Here is a 26,133-nt window from a genome sequence, read left to right on the forward strand (position 1 = left end):
ATGTACCCAACCTACATGGCTATAAGGTACCCCCCCCAACCACCACCACACACACACACACACACACACACACACACACACTGCACCCCCCACCCACTCCACTAAAACACTTGTGATGACATCAGATATTTTACCAATCAACGGTTCTAAACAAAAAAAAGATTTTACTGTTTATAATCAGAAGCTTAACCCATGAAATGTTTACCTTATTGCTTCAAAATTACTGTGATAATTACCCGATTAACCAGTGGACAGAAAAAGCAAGTGTCAACTATTATGATAATCTCTCAACTGACTAAACAGCTCTACATTTCAGTATTTATTAATGGATGAATAACTCAAACAGCTGTTTTACAAATAATTCCCTAACCCCTGTGTTTGTAATTAAACAAAAAAATGTGTCATCGCTTCCCAAATCTCAAGGTGATATCTTTCAAATTTCTCAGTTTATCCAACCTTTCACAACCCAAATATATTTAATCAACATTAATATATTAATACAAAAGAGAAACAAAAATAATTCCTAACATGATGAGTCAGAACCAGATCATTTTTACCATGTTAATTTCAGAAACATTCTAATTTTAAGGGTCAACAGTTTCAATAAACAGGTGATTTCCTATGCGTATGTACCTACCTGTTTCCTGTTAAACATGTTGCATCTATAGGAAGTTTCCACTGAGGGCAGCGTATGTCTGAAAGAAAAAAAAGTCAATGTATAATTGATTGATATTAGCTGGTGCAGAAGTGTGGTGAGTATTTGACGCATGATTGGAGATTTAGTGCTGTGAAAATGTTTGTTATGGTGAATTTACCAAGGAAGTCCTTTCACACATTATTTATTTTTATTGATGGTTATTATTTCAGGGTCTGTGATTATTTTTTGATTTATTTTTAAAAATACATAAGACAACATTAATATCAAACAATAACTCTAAAAATGTAAAAGAAACATAAATATGTTCCTGTAGCAACACACACTGAAACAACTAGTTTTTATTGTTTAGTGGGGTTTTTTTTTTAAGAAAAACATGGTAAACAAAATATTTAAATGCAGGTAAAGAAAAATCTTTTTGTCAATAAGGATGGTATAATAAAACAAACAGGTTTGAAAACAAATCAAAAAGGGTCCACAAACATTTGAAATATTATTGTTTGTCTTTCAGTATAGGTAGGTTATTGTTTGTCATGGAACATTTGTTTACTGTGACAACATTTATCTTAGTCAGTTGTAAGAATTTTTCAAAAATTAATTTTACTACAGTTGACTGTTAAAACTTTTTGCAAGATACCTAGAGGCAAAGTTGTTAACTTGTTTAATTTATTAATTAATGTTTAAATTCAAATAATTAAATTTAGTAGTGTTGTAGCATTTTTATAGTTAAGTTTGTTTAAACTTTGATTCCTGTTGATACTTTTCAATGTTTGTGTGTCAAAGTTTAAATAATACCAACGATTCCAATAGCAGTCAGTAACTCTCGGCAACCGTCAGTGTTCAAATATTAATAAAACCAATGTCCCTGTAGCTGTGCGGTGTATGGGGCACAAGAGTGTGATATGTGCCAATCTCTTAAAGTTCTTAAATAAACAAACAAAATCTGTTATATATCATATATAACATGTAGGAACTTTTTTTATTACAAATCTTTAAGTTGCATAACGTGCATTTAACTTCAAGAAAGTAAAACTCTTTTCCTTTGGTATTCTCTATCATGTGATTTATCATTTTTAAAAACAAAAGAAGGCAAAGCAGCAAATTACCATATTTCTCCCGTTTCTATTTATTAATGGCCATTTTATTTCTCGTTTATTGTTATAATTTTTGTTCAACTAAAACCAACTCAAGTTTTGTGAGGAACCTCTTTTGAGGTAATCATCACGCATGTTGTTATGACCTCCTCTCAGAATGTTTCATCTTTTAGAGTGCCAATCACACTGTAACAACGTTCCTAATTTTTAACGTTATTGGTAAGTTATTGGTGAAAAAAAGATTCCAGACATTTTCAGCTTCCCTTGGTTACGATTTCTCCTTTGCATTATCATACAATTAGACATTTTGGGATTTGGGCGGGTAGTCAGAAGAAGTACCTGCAGATTTACATTTTTTGATGTTACACAATAATTTTAAAAAATGTAATTTTATTAATTGATTAAAAAATGTTAGTCTCCATTTGTTCTGTAAATCTGAAAAAGATCAAGCCCTGTGGAGACACTGAGAAAGTAGAGAGAAAAGATGGAAAGAAGAGAGAGAAGAGGAGGAGGAGGGCAGTTAAATGTGGTGTTTTTGGCAGCGATGCTTGAGCCGTGTTGCGGCTATGCTGAAAACGAAACTGACATGACCCAGAGTGAGGCAGGTAAACAGGCCCAACCTGCTTTGCCTGGGGTGACCATATGGCTCTGTCTCATGGCGAAGCAGACTGCAGGATGCACGCACACAGTAATACACACACACACATGTTGGTGTACCCGGTGTCCCCTCTCTGCTCGCCTCTGTTTTTGTTTTTGTCTCTCAAAAGCTGACATGCTTTGGCTGCAAGCGACGGCAGGCATCAGGTAAGGGAACAAGCAAAACAGGTAGGTACACACACTCACAAAGACAACATATGGTGATCGGGCACAGTGTTGTAGTCCTTAAGTGTTGCTAACTTGACCTGAGGCAAGAAAGACAGAGAGTGAATGGGGTGGAGAAAGAAGCAGAAACCAGGAGGAGAAGGAGGGAGTTGGTTAGAATTGCTGCAAATTATTGATGTGCCGTTACAGACACCTGCTGGCACATATCTCTGTCACACACGCACACACACACATACGGACACGCAGCAAGTGCGAACATATTTCATCGACTAACTTTGGGTTATTCCTAAAAAGCCTTCACACTGTCAAGTTTTGATTTAAAACAACCTATCATCCTTCCAAGTCTCCTCCTTAAAAGTCTAATTAAAATTTATTCTGCCGCCATCAGCAACTTGTTCATTATGCAGAAACAAAGGAAGGCTCTTTGAATGAGAGCAGAAGAAAGGCTTTCTGCTGTTACGGCTTTGGCCTTTGCCAGGGACAGCATGTATTGTAATGTTTCACACAAGATAAAATATTCATAAAAATGAAGGGAGCAAAGTTCCAGGGATGGCAGAAGGGAAGGGAGGGGGAAAAAGTTAATGAATATGAGTAATCAAATTCGCTATCTCCTCCTTTTTTATTGAAAATCCTTTTTTTTTAGTTAATTAGAGCCTATTACTATTCTAATTGGCTGAGGCTTACACGTCCAGTTCTGTAGCGTCATTATGGAGCTATTAAAGAAGACCCACCGAGATGGAGGAACAGAAAAAGCATAATCAACCAATCAATTAGGATCTTTGAGGAAAATGAGCTTTGTTGCGTTATCAGGTTTGATCTTATGTCCTTGGTTTGGCTGCCATGTGTAATTTCTTTTTTCCTTTCATTTTTTTAAGTGCCATCAGCCACATGTCTAAATTACTTCACGGTCTCGGGAGCTGTGATGATAGCGAATGATGTATTTCTTTATTTTGTGAACACTAATAGAAGACTACATCTTTGTGTTTCTTTAAATATTTCAGGCCATATAAATTTTTCTGCTATGGAAAAAAGATTCAGTGCCAAGAAAATCATTTGATATTGCTATTGAGTAGAAGTAGTTAAAAATTTGTGAATCTACATTTGCATTCCCAACATATAGGCCACTGTTCCTTCATGGCCTTTGTCTGTTTTAAAGATATTATTGTATTATAATTTAAAATTTTTAGATAATTATAATTGTGGCATGAAAATCTTTGTAGTGACAGTCTTTAGACCTAATGCAAATATATATATTTATTATAAAGAATAATTTACATTATTGAATCACAATTAGTGGATTGAATTGAGTCTTCAATGTTACAGATAAAGATTCTTTAAACCGCTTGAACTGGCTACTATAGTGGTTAATATATTTTAAAAAGTTGTCATAAAAGCTTTAAAATGAGGAGTACAATATTTGTTTCCAAAATATAGGATACCAGAAATAGGAAGCAGCATAACAGTGCAAGGACTAAGTTAGGACTAAAACTGGTCTTGCATAGCAAGAGTGACAACACTCTACCAAATGTTTTATTAGTGAGGGCACACGAGGGGGGCCCAATCATGTTGGGTGCAGTGTGGTGTTGGTACCATCCTGTGACCCTCAATTGACCCACCTTGGCTGTGTGAGTTTGAACAGGTTTTGAAATCCACTCACAGTGGTAAAAAGTTTTTTGGGACCGGAGTATAATTACAGTGACACAATACTCATGCCCAGATCTAAAGAAACTCAAGAATAAATGAGAAACATGTAATTATCCTTAAATGGATAAAACTTGGAACAGTGGTGAACCTTACCAGAAGTGGCCGGTCTACCAAAATTACTCTGATTACAAGAGCACAGGACACTCTGCAGTCCTGTGAAAAACTAAGTACACCTTTACTACTCTGCTAAGAATTAAGAGTGTAAGTTGCATATAAGCTCATATGATTACTCATATGATTACTCACTTGATTAATTGGTGGTCAGCAGTTGTGACCTCTATAACATCTATAAAAACCTCTATAAAAGCAAGGGCTTTGGCAGGTTGCCTGTCCTGGGCTTCAGATGTGTGGTAACACAATGCCGCAGTCTTTCCAGATGAGGACAACCCAGCAAATTCACCCAACATCAAACCATACAATGATCAGAGAAATTGGAGAAAACCAAAGAGCTACATCTCAGAGTCTATAGACATCAGTTAAAATGCTAAATTTTAAATTTCACGACAGTACAATTAGAAAAAGAATGAACAAACATGGCTTGCTTTGAAGCATTGTTAAAAGTGTATTTTCTCTAAAAAAAACACAGCATAGCTTAGGTCTATAACTTTGCATATAAACAAGTCCCAAGTCTTCTGGAAGAATGTCCTTTGGACAGATAAAATCACAGTGGCGATGTCTGACCATACTGTACAGAGCCATATTTGGCAAAAAACACACTCAGCATATCTGCAGAAGACTTCATACCAAATACCAAGCACAGTGGTGGCGAGGCAATGATCTGCACTTGCTCTGTGGCTACAGGACAGGGAACCTTGCAGTCATTGAGCTGACCATGAACTAAAACCATCAGTCCAACAGCTAAACCTTGACCCAAATGAAATCAAAATCGAAACACAATGGAAAAGAATCAAGGTGTTGTAATGTCCCAGTCAAAGTCCAGACATTGACCTAATTGTAATGTTGTGGTGGGACCTCGACAGAGCTCTGTATAAATGAATGTCTGTAAACCTCAATGAATTGAAGTAATAGTCTAAGAAGAGTGGGTCACAACAATCTAAGAAGCTCATAAAGTCACAGAGAAAATGATTATGCAAAGTTATTGTTGCTAAAGGTGGTTCTACAAGGTATTATTATGGTCTGATTTTTCATAGGTCTACATAGAATCCCATGAAATACATACCTGTATTTTTTTACTTTGCATAATTGGTTTAAAAGCTTCTACCTGTATATGGCTTGTCATAACCTTTTTTATATATATATTGTGAGTGGGACAAAAAACAATGAAGACAACCAGAACAACAGAAAGAGATGCAAAACCCCTAACAAGACCAAACTAACAAAAAGACAAAGAACTAAAAATGAGATGCATAAAAACACAAAGGAAAAAACTCAAAAGAGGCACACAACGACTGCAAAGTTACCACAAAGACAGAACCAACTACAAAAAGAAACGAAATGACCACAGAGACACAAACAAACCAACAAACAAACCAAAAAGAAAAAAAGATGGAGTCAACTAAAAGCAGATTTATGGCCCTGCGTTTGATTTGCATCCATTAGAAATTCAGGTTTGTGGACTGATGGCGAAGATGTTTTTAGATCGAGTGCTGATTGGTTACAAACTTGAAGAGGTGACGGCAGAGTTCATCAAAGACAGAAGAGACACCAACAGCATCAAGCATGGGCGGTGTCACAAACACAGTTTTCATTGTTTTCAATAATTGTTTCAGCAAATGTTTTTAACCCCACATCGTTTCTTTGTAGATTACGACTTCTGTCTTCTCCACAGCAACGACTAAACTAAAAGACCAACAACAGCACAAACATCATCACTTTTCAATGCCCCCTGGTGACAGTACACATGTAGACCTCTGGAAAGCTCTGTGTAGCGCCTATGGTCTAAAACAGATGCAAAATGACAACAGAGACACACAAAACATCTATAAATAGACAACAAAAAAATTCAAAGATTCAAAAACCATACTACAGAAACAGAAGAACCTAAAAAAGACATGAAATGACCCAAAATAATGAACAAAAGATACACAAATTATCTGAACAGAAAAAACTGCCACAAAAACTGAAATGGGAAACAACTGCAGACACACATAATCTCCTGCTACTGTTTGTACTAGCTGAAAACACTACATAGAGTAGATATTTTTATGTCTTCACAATATAATTTTGGGGGGTTCAACTGGAAAGTCCTTCTATCGTCTCTTGTTGAACATCCACATCTTTCTGAAGTCAAAGGGAGCCGCTAGTAAGGACAGAGTGGATATTATTTGGCGAGGGCCAGCAGTTAGATGTAGGTCACCAAAGTATCAGATTAGAAGCTGCCAGTGTTCACATGATGTTCGCTCCTGGGTTATAACGATAAAAACTACAAGGTCAAACTTGGACTTAAGCTGAAGTACGGAGAGTTCTGCGCCTCTTCATACACATTTGGAGCAGATCGAGGGCGAGATAGAATTTAAACACAGTAGACGGGAGGAGAGAATCATAATGATTTAAGCAATAAATTCTCAGCCTGCTGAAATTACAGCAGGCCTCGGCAGCGGTGGCAGCGCCAGAATCTGTAATTATCCCTCGAATTCAATAAAAGTGAGGAAGAACAAAGAGCGGGGAAAATGGTTCACTGGTAACTAAAGCGCTTTAGTGAATCGCCACTACACTAGTACGGGATAACACCAAAGATAATAGCTTCTTCTTCTTCTTTTTTTTCCCTACCTGAAGAGCAACTTCACAGGGGTGCCACAGTGTTCGGAGGCAGAATCGATAACACTATCAAAGGGCAGAATCTCACCCTTAATGAAAGGAAAGAAAATACTGCAGGCTACAGGCACAGAAAGACCACTAGAGATCTATGTGCATCAACACGCCTGAGACTAAATATGAAATCAATTCATTACACCCTTTATTTCTTTCTCAAACACAGTTCGGCACTGAGATAACAAATTTACCTGCTACCCCCCTTTATTTTCCTACTTTTTCACTCTTTCTTTCTCTCTTTTCCCCCTCTTTCTCTCTCACAATTAATGAAGAGACAAGCAGTGGACACTTTCCAGCGACGGAAGAAGCATAAATAGATTAAATTGCAGAGGAGATTATAATTTATCATTTCTTTATTAAAAAGTAATGCAGGCGAATTAACTTTGAATTAAATTCTATTTGCATGGCATTACTGGAATCATCTGTGTAAATGGCTTAAAATCCCAAATGGGACATTGTTCCCTCCAACAGTATAATTGTAGAGAAAGAACTTTTTTTTTCTTTATCCAGGAAATTATAAGAGCCCGAGAATTAATCTGAAATTATCGGAGCAGTGCGAGAGGTGAGACTTTAATCATGCCACCCAAAAGTGTGAAAGAATGGAGCGGAGTTCTGTCAGCTTATGCTTGGGAAATTTGGGACATTCATCGCAGTTTTGACGAAGGCAGGTTTAAGTTAACATCAGCTTCATTTTATGAAACTTGCCTATATAGTATACCCAATGACAAAGATAAGGCCAACATGCATGTTTGCAATAACAATGTATTGTTTAATATTCACCTTAACCCTAAATGGTTCACCAGTGATCTGTTATGGTTAAGTTTATAAATTATTTGGCATGCCTAATATAAGAAAGGAAGATGGAACATCTTCCAGTGTCTCAAACTATTACTTGTTCAGCATGTGGCTAAAATACCACCCTAATAACTCTACCTCTCACCTATTTTCTGATTGGAATCATGTCATCAGTAATATTAGAAGCTATGTTTTCTGTTAAAATTACAGTGTAGTTCCCCAGACTATAGAAACTTGTTATTGTTGTACTTTCTCTTCCTGCCACAGCCAAGTGCTTCCTTAAAGGGGAATCTTAAATCACATATCCACGGACACAGCTCAATTATGCCTGATGAGGAAAATCACATATAGTGAGGCCAACTCTCTTGACCTTGTCATTATGAAAAAGGAAGCAGCTTTCCAAGACAAATTCCCCACGCTGTATATCTTGCAAATATTCATTCTTGCTGGAACAGGCTGGCCTTTAGATGATATGGATCCAACTCAAAAAGAAGTGCAATGATTTCCAAAACTGACACTTTCTGTTGTTTGTTAAAGATCTTCACCGTCCATCCACACGCCGCTGTAACACAGGCTTCCAGAAGTAAGTTGTGAGACGTGCTAGCTATCTCAGCAACCTCTCTGGGCAGTTATTTGGGTTATTTTAAAACACCTTTCTAAATAAATAGGAAAAGAGCCAACCTTAAATTTCTGTGGTTACCGGGACATTAAAACTGTATAGATAGAATACATACATTTTTAAAGACATAATTACCTGACTACTTAACTTGGGGTTGGTCTTAAAAGCTGCAGTGGGCTATGTGCAAGAAAAAAATATTTTTTATAATATGCTTTAACAAGCTGAGAAATATTACAGCCTTTTTTGACATCTGTGACTAATTGTAAAATGACGCAGTAATCAAAGAATATATTGTTTAAGTTGGTCAATAATGCATTCTGTAAAGTTTACAAGGAATGTATCTTGTGTCATAAAAATGAGAGTATGAGAGTGGGTAAAAAATCATGAGAGGCCTTTACCTTGCATTTACATTTACTCATATAACTAACAGCTTCACATGAGTATTTGGCTTGGCCTCTTGGGTGTGTGGCATAAATTAAGTAATTGGAGAGTGTTGATGAGGCTCTGTCGTGGAGTATACAGCCATTACTCTAAAATCACAACAAATGAGTTCCAAGAGTGCGCTAAAGAACTAACTGGCTTGTATGTTGTTCACTGTAACAACTGTAGAGGGCATACTTTTGTTTGCATAACTGTAATTTGATGTTTTTTAAGGCTTAAAGTCAGGGACAAAGCTGTTTCCACTGACGGAAGTGCCAATGCAGGCAGCTGTAACCAAAAGCTGAACTGGACCTAGCAACCGTTGTCAGTTCCTTTTAATGGAACTGACTGACAAACAGTCTGATAAGAGGCTTTGTAAGACCTACGTGCACTTTGGTGAGTAAATTCTAGTATTTGATCTCTTCTTTAGCAATAATTAGCATGTTAGAATGTTGCACCTGTGGCTGCTAACAAAGCTTGCTAGCATCACCTAATAACTTTGCAATCAACACCTGTAGTGACTCCTTCCTCCAATAACACCAACACGTGAGTCCAAAAACCAGCGGGTGATGCAACGGTGGCTATGCCCATGTTTTACATGCCATATGTGCTCATGACATACAGTTTGACTAAAAGTAATAGCAACCAAAAAAGCCTTAATTTTAAAATACATGTTGCATTAAGCTTTACAGCAAACATGGTACAACAGTCGATATAGAGGTGTTCTGCAATTACCTGTGTAACTTACTCTAAAGACACAGCTTTATACCCCAACATCCTTACAGTCATCAAAAAACAAGTCTTGCACCACTACCATCAGTGCCTCAACTGAAGTCTGATCAGGGAGACTTTAACACACTTGGCAACCCTATATTCATGACTTTGGTAGCGTCATGTGAAAAAGGGCTTGTTTCTTTCAAGTAAAATAAAATTGGAGGTTAGATTTCTGCTTGTAACCAACCCCTATACTGTGGGTTTATTAAGTACTTTTGGTGCTTTGCAGACTCCATTTGTCCTTTGTGGACTTGAATCAATTACTGATGTGCATTATTTGTGCCTGTAAGAAAAAGAAAAATGCTGGTAGTTGAAAGTAAGATTGCAGCTCAAATCCAGGCCAGACAATCTTGACATCTATTCCGTTACATCTGACATGATTTCAATCAAATGGATTTAGGCTACCTTTTCTATCCCTTACATGATATTCAGCATAACATGGCTAGCCAGCTTCATTAACTTTTCTTATGACACAGTTTAATGAAATGGCTTAAAACAAGGAAGGGAGCAAGAGACCAAGAAAAAAGAAAGGCAGACATTGATGAGCAATTTGATTGGCACATGACTCATGGGACATACCAAATGAGGGAAAGCCCACGGGACAGAAGGAGATCTGATTAGCTGGGCATGGTGAAAATGGAGTGTACCACGACTAATTCGAGACAGAACAATGAGAGATTGAAAAATCGCCTCAGCTTCAAACTCCTCATTGCAGTTTTTATTGAAATTCAATACTTCTCAGCAAATGTCTCCTTGCCTCTCTGCCTCTCTTTGTTTTTACAGTGGACACACAGTTACACACACACATGCTTAGTTCATGCAATGTGCAAATCTGCCGCAAACATGCACACCCACACAAATTCAAACACTTACACACACACACACTGAGGGTCTTATTTTTTTCTCAGAGTAGAGTATGTTTTCGGTTCAATCATCAGTCTTTGATACTGAGCCATTTCGCACATGCTTAAGGGCATGTGCTGAAGATGTGGTGAAAGTGTGGGGAACACTCACACACACCCAGCAAACACTCGCACACACAAGTACTCATACAGCCACTGATTGTGATTAGGCTGGATGGTTTGGGTGTTAAGGCAGTGGTGCAATAGTCTCGAGTACAGTGTCAGAGCTGAGCCCAGCCATGGTGACTATTGATATGGCTGGCACAGACAGGGGTGCCCTGGGGCCCCAGCAGGCTTCAGCTTTAGTTAAGTGCAGTTTAAACTGGCCAGAGAACAACTATAAGGAGTGACAAGGTTTGGCACAGTCTCCATACGTGCTGCTTTGCCTACTGTGGAGCGAGGTGATTGGACTCCTTTTCGTCATCCGCTCTGAAATGCTGGTTTGTCTTAATCCAGACCAAGCATTTATAATCTTTCCTCCCCTGAGAAGTTGTAAAAATGCTCTACTCATCTTCTGTTGTTGTAAAAATCTTCTACTCATCTTCTGGCACTTTTTCAGCCTTCGTTCACAGAAGTTTTTACATTTACAGTCTGACTTCTTTATTTAACAAAATCCGTCATGAGTGGAGAAGCTGTGCCTCTATTTCTCAGTGAACACATCATGATATATTGAACTTTTAGTCTCCCTGACTGTGCTTTGAAAAGTCTCTGCAGTGTGTGAGTGTGTCAGTCACTGTCCCCTTAGAAACCTTTGGTCTAGCCAAAGGAGTTGAGGCTCAAGAAGCCTTGTGTTTTCTTTCTTTAAATATCAGCTTGACGCTTTCTGTTAGCTCTGATGCCATGTTTTCTATTATCACAACGCTACTTAAAGGGCTTCCAGACAGCACACAACATGCACTGTGCCAACACTGTCAGGCTTTTTTGAGGGAACCATGGAACTTTGTAGCGAGACTATGGCATTATGTCGATGAAACATTCTATGTGAAAACCATAGAAGAAATTTCTATAAAAAGGGGCGAATGTTAACAAAACCCCAAACCTTACCCCTAACCATTACCCTAAAACCTAGATGGGTTACTAGTAGCCAGCAGTGGATGTTAAGTCGCCATTTAGACATAGGGTTGACTTTGGAGTCACCATCTGACCTAACACACTGCTGGTATTTTAGCTTAATGGTCTGTCATCAAAAAACATGCTGCACCATCAAGTACCATTTAAAATCACATATATATTTCACTAGCTGGGCCCACATCCTTTGACAGCATTTTAGTAGGTAAAGGTGAATGCTTGGACATGAATTGAGCTGCAGGCCTGGAAGGGGACTGGCGATGGCTCCCGGGCCTGGCAGATCCCCATGTACTAAACAGAAGTGAAGAAGTTAAAGAATTGAAAAGGGGAGGGAGGTTGGGGCATGTAAACAAGACTGACAGCTTGCAGAACTGGGGGAACTTATATACAGGGAGTGCAGAATTATTAGGCAAATGAGTATTTTGTCCACATCATCCTCTTCATGCATGTTGTCTTACTCCAAGCTGTATAGGCTCGAAAGCCTACTACCAATTAAGCATATTAGGTGATGTGCATCTCTGTAATGAGAAGGGGTGTGGTCTAATGACTTCAACACCCTATATTAGGTGTGCATAATTATTAGGGAACTTCCTTTCCTTTGGCAAAATGGGTCAAAAGAAGGACTTGACAGGCTCAGAAAAGTCAAAAATAGTGAGATATCTTGCAGAGGGATGCAGCAGTCTTAAAATTGCAAAGCTTCTGAAGCGTGATCATCGAACAATCAAGCGTTTCATTCAAAATAGTCAACAGGGTCGCAAGAAGCGTGTGGAAAAACCAAGGCGCAAAATAACTGCCCATGAACTGAGAAAAGTCAAGCGTGCAGCTGCCAAGATGCCACTTGCCACCAGTTTGGCCATATTTCAGAGCTGCAACATCACTGGAGTGCCCAAAAGCACAAGGTGTGCAATACTCAGAGATATGGCCAAGGTAAGAAAGGCTGAAAGACGACCACCACTGAACAAGACACACAAGCTGAAACGTCAAGACTGGGCCAAGAAATATCTCAAGACTGATTTTTCTAAGGTTTTATGGACTGATGAAATGAGAGTGAGTCTTGATGGGCCAGATGGATGGGCCCGTGGCTGGATTGGTAAAGGGCAGAGAGCTCCAGTCCGACTCAGACGCCAGCAAGGTGGAGGTGGAGTACTGGTTTGGGCTGGTATCATCAAAGATGAGCTTGTGGGGCCTTTTCGGGTTGAGGATGGAGTCAAGCTCAACTCCCAGTCCTACTGCCAGTTTCTGGAAGACACCTTCTTCAAGCAGTGGTACAGGAAGAAGTCTGCATCCTTCAAGAAAAACATGATTTTCATGCAGGACAATGCTCCATCACACGCGTCCAAGTACTCCACAGCATGGCTGGCAAGAAAGGGTATGAAAGAAGAAAAACTAATGACATGGCCTCCTTGTTCACCTGATCTGAACCCCATTGAGAACCTGTGGTCCATCATCAAATGTGAGATTTACAAGGAGGGAAAACAGTACACCTCTCTGAACAGTGTCTGGGAGGCTGTGGTTGCTGCTGCACGCAATGTTGATGGTGAACAGATCAAAACACTGACAGAATCCATGGATGGCAGGCTTTTGAGTGTCCTTGCAAAGAAAGGTGGCTATATTGAATTCAATTCAATTCAATTTTATTTATATAGCGCCAAATCACAACAAAAGTCGCCTCAAGGCGCTTTATATTGTACAGTAGATAGCACAATAATAAATACAGAGAAAAACCCAACAATCATATGACCCCCTATGAGCATATGATGGTCGCTGATTTGTTTTTGTTTTGTTTTTGAATGTCAGAAATGTATATTTGTGAATGTGGAGATGTTATATTGGTTTCACTGGTAAAAATAAATAATTGAAATGGGTATATATTTGGTTTTTGTTAAGTTGCCTAATAATTATGCACAGTAATAGTCACCTGCACACACAGATATCCCCCTAAAATAGCTAAAACTAAAAACAAACTAAAAACTACTTCCAAAAACATTCAGCTTTGATATTAATGAGTTTTTTGGGTTCATTGAGAACATGGTTGTTGTTCAATAATGAAATTATTCCTCAAAAATACAACTTGCCTAATAATTCTGCACTCCCTGTGGATGAGAACCTGAAGGAGCGTGTTTGGAGGCGTGGTCCCGCTCCTGAAATTCCAATACATAATCTCCAATTGAAGTCTGCACCTGTTACTTTAGGTTTTAAAGTCACACCTTTTCCACACCTTTCAAATATATGAATATGAGATAGCTGCAAAACTTACAAAAGAGTCAAAAGTCTGATTATGTTTTGCAGATCCTGCCCTCTTTCTCTGAAAATCTACAAGGATTTATAGTTTTGTCAAATGTCCTATTGAAACTTTTCACAAGGAAAATCCTTTTCTATCTGTGAAACAGTGTGATTCACATCCACTCACACCTACAGTAAATGGACATAAACACTACATATGGGCATCCATATGCGGAAGATGGGGGCAGTAACAGCAAACAGCCCTTGTCTCTCATTACACCCTCCACCCCCACCCCACCCCGCGATGCCTCTTTCACATCTATTTTAATCACTTTCCACACAGAAAGTTTTGTAACACTGTATCCACTCCTCAGCGTATTGTTCCCATTTCCTTCCTTCTTTTTCATTGCTTCCTCTCTTGAACCTGCTCCATCACGCACTTCTTCTTAACTCCATCTGTTCTTGAATACTAACACATATTGTATATGCCATACACACACACAGACACACACAAAAGCATGCATACTCAAACATATGGACAAGTGTATTCAAAATCACACTATCACGCACACCCTCACACATGCCCCTTGTGTCTTGTCCTCCCTCTCTTTTTGCCTTTCTCCTCCGTTCTCCCCCGTCTTTCTCCACATTTGCTTAGAAAATGTTTGAACTCTCTGGCTCTCAAAGATGTTGCTGAAACAGAATATAAATTAGCCCCCCCACCACCACCACCACCGATCTGTCCTAATGCTACTGCTGCTGCTCCTTATGCCTAAGACACCCCCCCACCCCACCCCAAACCCTCGCCCAAACCAACCACCATCTCTCCCCATGCATAAATAATAAAACAATACAAAAGGAGGAGAGGCCCGCAGTCGAGGCACACATGAAAGAAATGCTGGAATGACAGGATTGAAAACTTCCTCAGAGAGCGAGAGCAGGGTGTGGTGGGGAGTGGGAATGGGGGGGGGGGGGGAGGCTGAGGAAACAGAGCAAGTATGTTTATGTATGTAGAGTGAGTCTTTCCATCCATGCATACTGTAACTTTTTCTTACTGTATTTTTCTTTCAAAATCTAATTATTATTATTAATAAACGTCCTTTAGTGAGAATTTCAAACCAGATGAAACATTAAACTGAACATTTTTTAATTTAACACCTGAGCTAATTGTTATTGCAATGGAGTATTAGGGCCACATTAACAATAAATATTATTGATGATCATTTTGAGAAAAAAGTTAAAATCAGAGATTACCGTTGTTGTTTCAACACAAACTGCCATGGTTGATATACACTCTACAAAATGCCTTGTATAAATGAGTTAGCAAAACAAATTGTGAAGCTGTCTTGTGATACAACATACATCCTCTTTTTTGCACGTGAGTGTAACCATTGATGAACTTACATCTGTCCACTTCCAGCCATTTGATTTTGACAAACGTTTCCAAGTTCTTGTGATTTTCTGTCTGAAAGACGCAGCTTGCTTTTCTTACCAGCTAGTAGTCTAAAAAAACTGGACCATGTATACCAAGCACCAGATATTTATGAAGTCTGACCAATCATAGCTCGTAAAAAGTTTCCACTTTGCTAGCAACAATAAAAGTTAACCTAACCAAAATGTAATGTCAAATTTTCAAACTTTTGCTTGTTTTAGTTTTACATTAATAAAAAACATTCGGTTGATTACATATCTAAATTTGACTTAAACTTTACTTAACAGTGAGATCGTGATATTCTTGTGTCTTATTTACTTGACATTTTATTTGGTTGTTGTGATCAGGCACATTTAACATCCACTTCAGAAACACAGCGTCATTAATATTACCAGAAGTGTTTCTTTTAAAATACACAGGAAACTTTTCATGCCATTGATTTAATATATAAATATCAAATTATGCTTGTCATAGAGTTATGACTCTTTTGGTGTTGCATAGTGAACAATGCAAAAAAATATGTGAGTACTGTACTTTTAGGTGGTGTTGAGGACTAGCCTTGCCACTTCAATTTAAGGTAATTTTTAGAGATGTTTTGCTCATCTCACCTGGATTTACGTGACTAAAAAGGCCTTTGTGGAGCCACTCTGTTCATCCTCTGAAACCAATCATTTTAGCTCCCTCCTTTTTTTTCTTCTTATTGGCTGCCCCTTACAAACAACAGTTTAAACAGGAGATGGATGGAGTGCCTGTGCTCAAAGGTAGAGCTGTGTGTCTAAGATGACCATATTAGGGACGCTTATTCTCATTACACTTATATAGAGACAACAATATTAAAAAAAATGACAAAAAAAAATAGCAGAATTATCCATAATTGTTCCTTTTTTTATAATTCTAGTTTAATGATATAGTTTATAAAACAGAAATTCACTTTTATGGTTGCTACATCATCATCAGTAATATTCTCTTGACATATGTCGTCTTAGTCAATGACCGCTTTTCTTTAGAAAAATGTCTCTGTGTTTGCTTTTTTTTCCTGTCAAACTGCAGCGCTGCTGTAATGACAAGTTGCTGACAGCTGTATTATTAATAGTTTCTAATTACTGACCACTAAACTTGGTATCTTTTTGTCTCCTGATTTCTGACAAGCAGGGGACATCTTTTTTCTCTTGCATGAGACTTTTGTCAATGAGTTTTGCCCACAAATTAAACATAATGTGCTGCTTTACCCAGTTTGAAGGGATGCAATAATGCTGCTAATCAGATAGCACAAATGTGCAGCTCCTCATGAAAAGGCAGCATTCATCAGGTTGGTAAAAGGTACATAAGACCTACTGTGAGACATCCTCAGCATGGTGTAGACACTTTTAGGGATACGGTGTGGTGACTGAGTTAACTGTACTTTCTACCAGCCTTAGCTTCTGCTAATTTGAGTAACTGACCTGGAGTTCTCCACAGTGTTTGAGCCGTTGGTTCCTTCTAGAGCAGTTTCTATCTGGTAATTTATGGCTTGTGCGACCAACTGTATCACGCCAATTATTATAAATATTTTATAATGTATTATTGTATTACTTAAAAAAACTAATATCAATGCTTCAGAAAGTCCGGAAATAAATACATGATGTCAACATTCAATTTTTATATACAGTCTATGACCAGACTTCACCAAAATGCAACTACAACTTTAATCAATTATATAGAAAGGACCCTACATATTAAGTAGTCATGGAAAGTCCAGGTGTTTAAAAATATGGCATGACATAATTATCTGTAAGCCAAATTATCCTCTAACGATAGAATTATAAGATGAAGTGACAGCTGATAACAAAAATGTTGACAGTGCATAAAAATATAGCACAACTTCAGTTTATTACTTCCAAATAAAGATATAGGCAAGTTTAGCTATAAGTTAGAGGGACAAATAATGTTTTGTTATTGAGATTAACTGCAGTTACTGGTGATTTTCACACACACTGCCTGCAGCATTACATACTTGATGTGTGCTTCAAACACACAGTCTCTCTCATACATACACAAATCTTTTTATCTTACTATCAAAAGAATTAGAGGTTTACATTGATTTTATGAAACATGAAATTCACATACATCCTTTCACTTTAATGCTGACTTATTTATCATCTTCCTTTCCTACCTCCAGATGCGCTCTCTCATCTCCTCCCTCCTTTCTCAGGTCTCCCTCTCTCTCTTTTATGAAATCTGCATATGTATTAAGAGGGATTTTGTTGTCCCAAGACACCAATTTGCATAAAGTGCATGCCATCATCAGTTCAAGAGAGGCAAATTATTTCCCTGGCAACCTCACACTTTCTCCTTCTTTTATTATTTATTAATTTTTAACATGGTGCAAGCTGGGGCTTGTTAGGACCATTTAGCCAGATATGCTAAATATTGCTCTCCTTAAAGAGCCTCCATCAATGAACAGCGACAGGGGTGGGCTAGTACCCGGTAGAAATGATTGAATTAAGCGCTCGGTCAGTTGTTTAGCAATTCTCCCGCAGCAAAGGCATGAGCCTGCCTGCACGTGAGTCTGTGTTTGCTTTTAGTATGACACGGGGAGATGCTAAAAGGCCAAAAAGTATATGGAGACCCAACTCTGATAGTCATCTTAATAACTTGACACTTTCTCTGACTTTTTCTGGGTAACTTTATTGCATTGATTTTACTTTTTAGACTGGGAATCTACTTTTAAACACAGTCTACAGAGATCATGTTTTGTATCTAATAACCTCTGGATATCTGCTTGAATAACTCTCAGAATGTGTCTCTTTTAAAAAGGCAACCTAAAGCTTTACCCACACACGCAGTGATTTGCTCATCACCCAATACTTTGTAGCTACAAATGCCAACTGTAGCTATTTAACATATTTACCATCCTGTCGTCAATCAAAGGTATTTTTGGTCTCATTTGTAATTCTTTCCTCCTCTCTCCTTAGAGTTGAGATATGTTTTAGTCCAGACCTGCTTATTTCACTTCATCTTAAGTTGTCATTTTGGTGTCTGCCTGGATTAGTCTCTTGCAGTGTGGGTAGCCCTTATAAATGTACACACACTGGGTTAGGTTAGGCTTTCAATAGCTGCTGTTGCATCAAAAAGCAACATATGTAGAAAACAGTTTTCAGAAACTTTTGGCCATATGGTGTAAGATGTGAACATCTGTGTCTTTAAACTTTTCAAATACTTTTACAAGATTTTTTAAGGTATTTTATTCATAAAATTTACTTAAAAAATACAAATAAAGTACCAATTATACAAATAACTCTAATAAGATGGACAGATATAATAAACCCATTTCTAAGTGGGGAAAAAAATCATTCCATGTCAGTGAACATCTGTCAGTATTATAGGCTAGTGTGTCATTAGGAGCAGTGATGAAGGTACAAATGCCATCCCAGTCAAACCTCTTTCACTCCCTCTATTGGACAGGCAGCTTAATGTGACGTTATTTAGAATTAATGTAATTCACTGAGAGAGATCCGAAGTCCATTGTACCTTAGATGTGTCTTCTTTTGTCTGGGGGCCCGAACAATGCTCTGTCATTTTAGCAGAAGCTAATATGATTAAAGCACTCTGACAATAGACGGTGTAATTCATTTCATCATTAGGGATTGTGGACTGAGCCATGAGAGACGAGGGGGTAGATTATTGAGGCTGCATGCTAATTCAGCCATAGCGCAGAAGATCGACAGCCAAATGGACCTGAATCTTTAGGATAAAAAAGCAAATTTTTTGAAAAAGATCCACCGCAACGTGCTAAGCGTGGACTGGAAAATCATCAATCTTGTGAAAGGAGGTGATTTATGAAGTGTAATAATAGCAATAATCCGCAGTGCACTCCTGGCGAAGGATGGTGAAGGTGTACATTTCAACAGGGGACGATGCCAAAACACACGGGGAGTCATGCTTCTGGTTTTGAAATAGTCCATTTACCGATGATTGTGCTCTTTTACTGTTCTTAGTCACAAGAGATTGGACACTTAGCCTCTCCTAAAGGTCTGTTTCTCATAAGTGCATGAGCTGAGCTAGACGGTGCCATCTGACAAATCTTTCATCTTCGGGGAGTGCCTGGCACTACCTCTAAACTTCTAAACTCCCAGTCACTGGAGGAATACCACTTCACATGTTTGCCTATAAAGTTACATGCCCATTAGCCCACCGCAGAAGAAATGTGCAATATTTACTGTCTGGGCGATTAGGAATAAGCCTCAAATAATATCAAATTCTGCTACCCACACCAAGAAACTGGGTGCTAGCATGAGAACAAAAACACACTCCAGTATGTTTGACAAGTAAGGGCCAAATTATGACAGAAATGCAGGATAGGTGGAAACTTACTGGAGCATCACGAGTTGCCAATTTAACACTGAATGCACTTTTTTAACTTTAAAGAGTGGAAAAATAAGAAAAAAAACAGCAGCTAGTCTAAAACAGCATTTTTTGTAATTACTGACAGCAAGTAACATAAATTTCCTGCATTTGCAACTGTAAAGGCTTACATGACCTGATGGTGTTTGACTGGCTCTGCTATTTAAAAAAAAAAATGAAGATGAACCTGCCTGACTCCAAGGATTTCATGGAGTCATTCTGGGGTTACGTGATGAGACAGAAGGACTCAGAACAGATTATATAATTTGCGTGATTGTTCTGTAGACAACTGGTTTAACTCTAATGGTAAACTTGGCCATGGGGTTAATGGGGAAGAGTGTGTGTGTTCATACTTGTTTAAGCAACTTTGTAAGGCCCAAAAACTGGAATACCAGTATACTTGAAGGAGCCAACAGTCACTTGTGGGGACCAAATGCCAGTCCTCATGAATTTGAAAGCTCACAATGTGGTTTTAAGGTTAGGGTCATAATTATGATTAGTGTTAGGGTTAGGCATTCTTTTCTGATGGACAGGGTGGAAAGCCTACTCACTTTGCTTTTAGAAACTATTGTCTCTAAAAGTAAATGGATGATGAATGGATGATTTTCAATCAGCTTTTTTGTGTTTTGCTTAGACTGTATCTGTGAAACAAACCAAAATTCATCTACATTTAAGGAGCTGCTGGCATCACACCAACAACTTCATCAATGTCAGATGTGCGTGGAAGCATCCTTTTAGTCACAATGTTACACTGAAACAATGCTACACTGGAACATCCTGACAAAACACCAAAGCAATGGAAAGAACAAAAGTTTTATCTCGGGAAAAAAAGTTCCAGCCAAATTTCCTTTTCTTCAAAGTACTCCTGGGCGCACCTGCCTCTCTAGAGAGAATGTACTGGGTAGTGACACAATACCTGAACAATTTTATATGGAAAAAAGAGGATGGTAGGGATGGTGACAGGTGGGGGATGGGAGATGAAGGACGAAGGACAAAAAGCTCCAAAAAAGTTTCCGACCGAGAATCGAAAGAGAAAAATGTATGTTCTGCAAGGCAGGATCATTAATAACACAGCGGCTGGCGAATGTCGCAAGGAACAATGGCATTGTGTAGAGAAGAGATGACGAATCCTCCTCTCCTTTCTCTCAGAGACAGCTCTATCTATTAATTACTTTTATGTCTTCATTCATTATTTCATAGCATTCCACCGCCCAGACTGATTTTAAATCGTCCGTTGCTCACTGCGAGAGTTTCAGTACATTGTTTCGATGTACGTTTATTCCATGTAGTCAGCGTACTGCTTTCATTCAATACATTTACAGCACGTAAAGTCTGAGGATACTGTGCTTGAGTATCCCATAAAGCTGATTTGGTTCATCTTCAGACTGAAGACGTTTCTTGGCTGAGCGATGAAACGCTACAGCCAGATGATCTGAAACTGTTTATAGTATTTCCCCCAAGGCATTTGACTTGAGTAGCTTCAGTTTTTGCTAGTTTAGATTCATCAAAATTTAAGGGTTAAACTGGAATTTAACATATTTTATTTGAGAATGAGATTGTTCTTATAAGGTAAGCCAAGACGTTGTTAGCAGCACATAATATTACACAATAATATTGATACAAAAAGTATGACACATTAGAATTACTTTGATTAGAATTTAACTGAAAAGTCTTGGATCACTATTATGCTAAAAAACTTTTTTACTTTAGCAAAAGACAGCAAGAGTATGTTTACACTTTGGTCTTGCTGCTTTTATCACCATAAACACTGAATCCACGTATATATTTGCCTCGACAGCCTTTAGTGACTGTTGATTTTACGGTGCATCACATTTTATGAGCTGATCAAACAGAATGGAAAAGAGTTCAAATTGGCACCATAGACTTAAACCCGCTATATTAAAGTGTCACTCATATGTTAATCTATTAATTATAATGATTCATTAGTTCTGAATAAATAATGATGTGAAATGGAGCCATTTTGTATGATTTTTTTTTTATCTTGATGTTCATAATTCAAAGCAACTTGATGTAAATTATTTGTTATGAGTGACATATAGTTATGTTAGACTTTTACTTTACTTGCAATCAAAAAACTTAAACATGTGACAATTGATACTTTGGTTAAATAAATATTCTAAAGATGAACTGAATTTTCATGAAAGAAAAAAAACATGAAAGAAAAGCCCCAATCACAGACCAGTAGAACCAGTGTGCCACAGCAGTGTATATGAAGACTGGCCTGACAACAAGAGTTAGGGTTCTGAATAAATAATGAGGTGAAAATGTTGAAATAAACCATTTAATTGTTATAAGGGACAAAAATATAGATTGCAGGACTTTTAATTCACTTGTAATTGAAAACTTTCACAAGTTCCCATGACAGAAAAAGCACTGATTGGCACAGTGCTTTCATCTGTCTGGGTGAACTGGACATACTGGACTTACATGTGGCTCTATGAGCAGCCAGTAGAATCTGCATTACATCCAATCTGTAACAAAAAAGACATCTCAGCAGAATGTACGAAGCCCTGGCCTGGCATCTAGGACTTGTGGTCGACTACCTCCCCCTTCCCATACACACACACACACACCACCCTTCTCTTTCTATTCTCTCCATCTTTAACCCTCCACCCACTCCCTCTATCCCTCCCTGCCTCTCCGCCGCCCTCCCTTCACTCCCCGCACCCCCCAATTGGCTGTGGAAGATGGCTTCAGTGAGTCATCTTGGGACTGAGATCAAAGGCAAATTACAGCCGACGTCTATGCAAAATGTAATATGGAAACCCCCCAGCTATGTCCTCACTATTGATTTTTCTCTCTTCTCTTCCATCCCCTCTCTCTCACTCCGTCCCTTTCTCCTCATTTCTCCGCTTCATTTTTATCCAAGCACAATACAACACAGTGTGAAATTTGAAGAAAAAAAGGCCCCCGAACTCTCTTCCACATGAAGGGGGTTAAAAAAAAAGAAAAGAAAATGAAGGGGGGTGGAGTGTGTGATTTGGCTGTCCCTAGTTATGCCTGTTTGCATTTAGAGCCCATTTTGTGATGTAAGTAGTCCTGTTTCTTGTGCCGAGCGCCACTTTAGGCAAGGGTTTGATGTGAGAGAGGGAGGGGCTGCAATATGTTCCGCCCAGACCTTTCTCAAATTAAATAAACTCGTCAGGCAGCGCCCTCGCATGCAATGGAGTCATATTTGTGAAATATCGGGTTTTGGGGTTAAGATGTAAGTGCGAGGCTAAATGGAGTTCTGCGTCAGATTACTCGCTCTCTGAAGTCACTCGGGCCCTGCAGGAAATTGAAATGAATTGTGAAGCCATTCCCCGTATAAAAGGAGCCTGTGACTTTTTTTCAGATGTGAATACGTGGAATAGTGCTGGAGTTATGTATTTTTGACATGTCAGCTTGTTCACTGACAAAGCAACTATTTCACAGAGAAATGCACACAAACCTTCATAAATGCAGACACACTCGGGCTTAGCAGACTTCAAAATATTAAGCAAAGGTGTGGGCTTTTATTTCAGAAGGGACGGATACCACGACAAAGCCGAGTGTTCTGCAACCAAAAACAAACAATACCATGTTCATTTAATTAGAAAACAGTCCAATGACATATTATAGGTTAGAACATAATTTATTAGTTATTAGAATTTCTATTTTCGAAGCATTTAAGGAAAATTGCTCAATACTCTTTTTTCTGTGACATCTACTTAGGACAATATTATGATCAAGAGCCAGATTTGTTAACACCTTGCGATAGCACAAATTTGAAAAAGTACTGTTGGTATTTACAAAGAGAGCCTAGGGGCAGGGCTGTGTGTAAGAGGTGGCAATTCATGCCAAGAATTGTGTGCAAGAGATTTTTGGGACCAACCCTGTTGCACATGTAGTTCCTTTCTCAAGCCATTTCAATTGAGTGGACAAACTGATTTACTAGTATTTACGTGCATGTTCAGACCCATCATATTTGTTAACGCTAAGGCCATTTCACACTGAGTGTGTGGCAAAAAACTGACAAAAATTCAAAATTTTTCAGATCTGAATTTGTTGTGTAATGTATATGCAGACTGAAAGCACTTCATTTTTTTCATCTTCAAAAAATATACTGTGAAGAAATGAAGTCGACATCAAGCAATGAGGATTTTCCTTTGAAATTATGCAGTTCTTGTGAGCTAAGAATAATTATGAATACATGAAGAAGAGTTTGAAATCTATTTTTGTTGGACGAAATAATGAAATTAATTTTACATCACCAGTGTGTAAAGGCCTTAACCCTAATTTTCTGACAAAGGCAACACTCAACACTTTTTTTGTAAAGTTTTTTTTTTAATTCATGTCAGTTTAAAAATGATTGTTTCTGCTGCAAACAATTTCATTTTAAGAAATTGCACAAATTACATTTACTGATTACTTTTAAAGTTAGTGTTAGTGTTAGGGTTGGACTCTAATCAGAGGTGAGGATTGAGCTAATGTCAACCCTCTTTTTATGGAACTTTTGCCTACATGACCCAAACAGAAAAACTTATAAAACAAAAGCTGCAAGGCCAAAATGAATCTTTGAAATATAACAACTGTCAGTTTCTGAAAAATGGCGCTTGTGTAGTATTTGGCAAAAACATAAATCTTAATCCTAAACCTTAATGGATCTGCTGGATGTTAAAAATACTCAGTGTTAGTTTCCTGGAATCCAGATTCTGCCTAAAGATGAATATAAGGTTGGTGCACTCAAGGTTGTTGATGTCATTATGAATACTACACTGGTTAAAATCCAAAATGAGAAGAAACCTAAAATACAAACTGTGTGGAAACACAAAAGTGTAAAGTATTATCAGTAAAGTGTAATATTCGTAATTGGAAAATAGGTTATAAGAAAACTGAGCCTTGTACTTTTATCAAAAGTAAACCATCACTGTGTAAGTAATACTTTTATAGCTACTCAAGGTGGAGCTAGTTCCAGTTGTTTACTTCAAAGGGAAATGTGAAGAAGAAATAGGCCCAAACATTCTTCTTCTATTTAAATGTTCAATAATAATGTCAAATTTTGGGGCGTTTGTTGCTGTGATCTCTAAAGAACAGCTGAAGGCAGGCTAGAAAAGCGTATCATCCCCATCAGAAATGATGACGGCATTGTTATTATGAATAAAACACATCAGGTAAATAAACAAATAACGACAACATCTGCACTAATTTCACAACATGTTTGAACAAATCTCTCCTGGCAAAAATAGTCGAGTAATGAAGGTGTTTGTAATTTGATAAACAATGTGCGTATAGCTCTGAGCTGTTGATCTGTTTCATCCGAGAAGCACAAAAAGCTGCAGCGCGCGCATGCACACACATTGGTTTCCCTCGTAGAGTCTATGTGTGTGTGTGCACGCCTGTTGAACTGTGGGTAAATTTTGTGCCGGCTGAGAATAAAATGCTGCAGGGATGAAATCCAAGCAACACACCTGGAGTCCAGAGAGACAAATGGAGATATATAGAGAGGGGAAGACAGACGGAGACACTGAGAGGAGCGTGAGTGCTGAGTGAGTGGGCTGGAGAGTGTGCGAGCGCCTACATTCCCGTGCACGCCATCAACTCTACTCCTTGCTTTGGCGTGTCAATTTTGCTTAAGTGGATGCATGCTTTCAAAGAGTGTTTGTGAACCTGTGTGTTTGTGTTGTGCTGTGGGGGGGGGGGGGGGGGGGGGGTCAAAGACGTTAAAAAAGGAAAAAATGAAAGAAAGAAAAGCTTTTTTTTTTCCCCCCACTTGTGTTTGTGTCTGCAAGTGCAGCGGTGCCAGCTTCAGTGCCCTCAGCTATGGGCACAAAGACGACAGTGACAACCCATTCATTTCCCTGACGAGCTGTCGCCTGCGGGAGGATAGGTGACTTCTCCCAAGGTTATTTATGGCATTGTTGATCTCTCATTCGGTCCTCTCCGTCGCACAATCCCTCCCCACCCCCACCACCCGCGCCTTGCCATCCCACATCCCAAACAGCATCTTTCTCTTTCTATCGCCATTATCTGTCTTCAAGTCAACACTTCATTGTCATTAGGATTTAGAAAATTGATGGAGACGCACGTATCGTCCATACGTGTGCACATTTCACTTAAGCTGTCTCTCCCAAATCTGGGGCCCATATTTCTCAAGCTTCTCAAAACTTATTCATGGAGCTGGTCTGACAGTTAAACCTTTGAGGTCAAATGTGTCGTTGATCATGATGGGTAACTCTAACTGATCAAAATCAGAATATGTGACTTGTTGGCCTTCATATAGTTTTTTCTTCTCCTGTTCCGATAACTGGGTAAGTGTAGTGTTCACTTTAAGGTCACTTGGTTCTCATATTGGGTTCACATAGGTATGTTTGTTTGCTAATATTTTTTGAGGACACTGTCAGTATCAATGCATTCTCAGGCCTTTATCCTTAGAACTGCTGTCAAGTGCACTGTAAGTCACCATACGCTTTGACCCTGTTGTTTGGATG

The 26,133-nt window shown here is 38.5% G+C and overlaps 1 long non-coding RNA gene across 1 annotated transcript in view; it reads right to left on the minus strand.

The window, feature by feature from the left end:
- The window catches only part of LOC106098758 (uncharacterized), a 462,577-nt gene that overhangs the window by 57,471 nt on the left and 378,973 nt on the right, over window positions 1-26,133 (minus strand). Inside the window, exon 7 of the long non-coding RNA XR_003213587.1 lies at window positions 638-695. This is a non-coding gene — a long non-coding RNA (uncharacterized LOC106098758). The remainder of the gene's footprint in view (window positions 1-637; window positions 696-26,133) is intronic.

Source organism: Oreochromis niloticus, linkage group LG13 (assembly GCF_001858045.2).
Source record: "Oreochromis niloticus isolate F11D_XX linkage group LG13, O_niloticus_UMD_NMBU, whole genome shotgun sequence".
Taxonomy (NCBI): Eukaryota; Metazoa; Chordata; class Actinopteri; order Cichliformes; family Cichlidae; genus Oreochromis; species Oreochromis niloticus.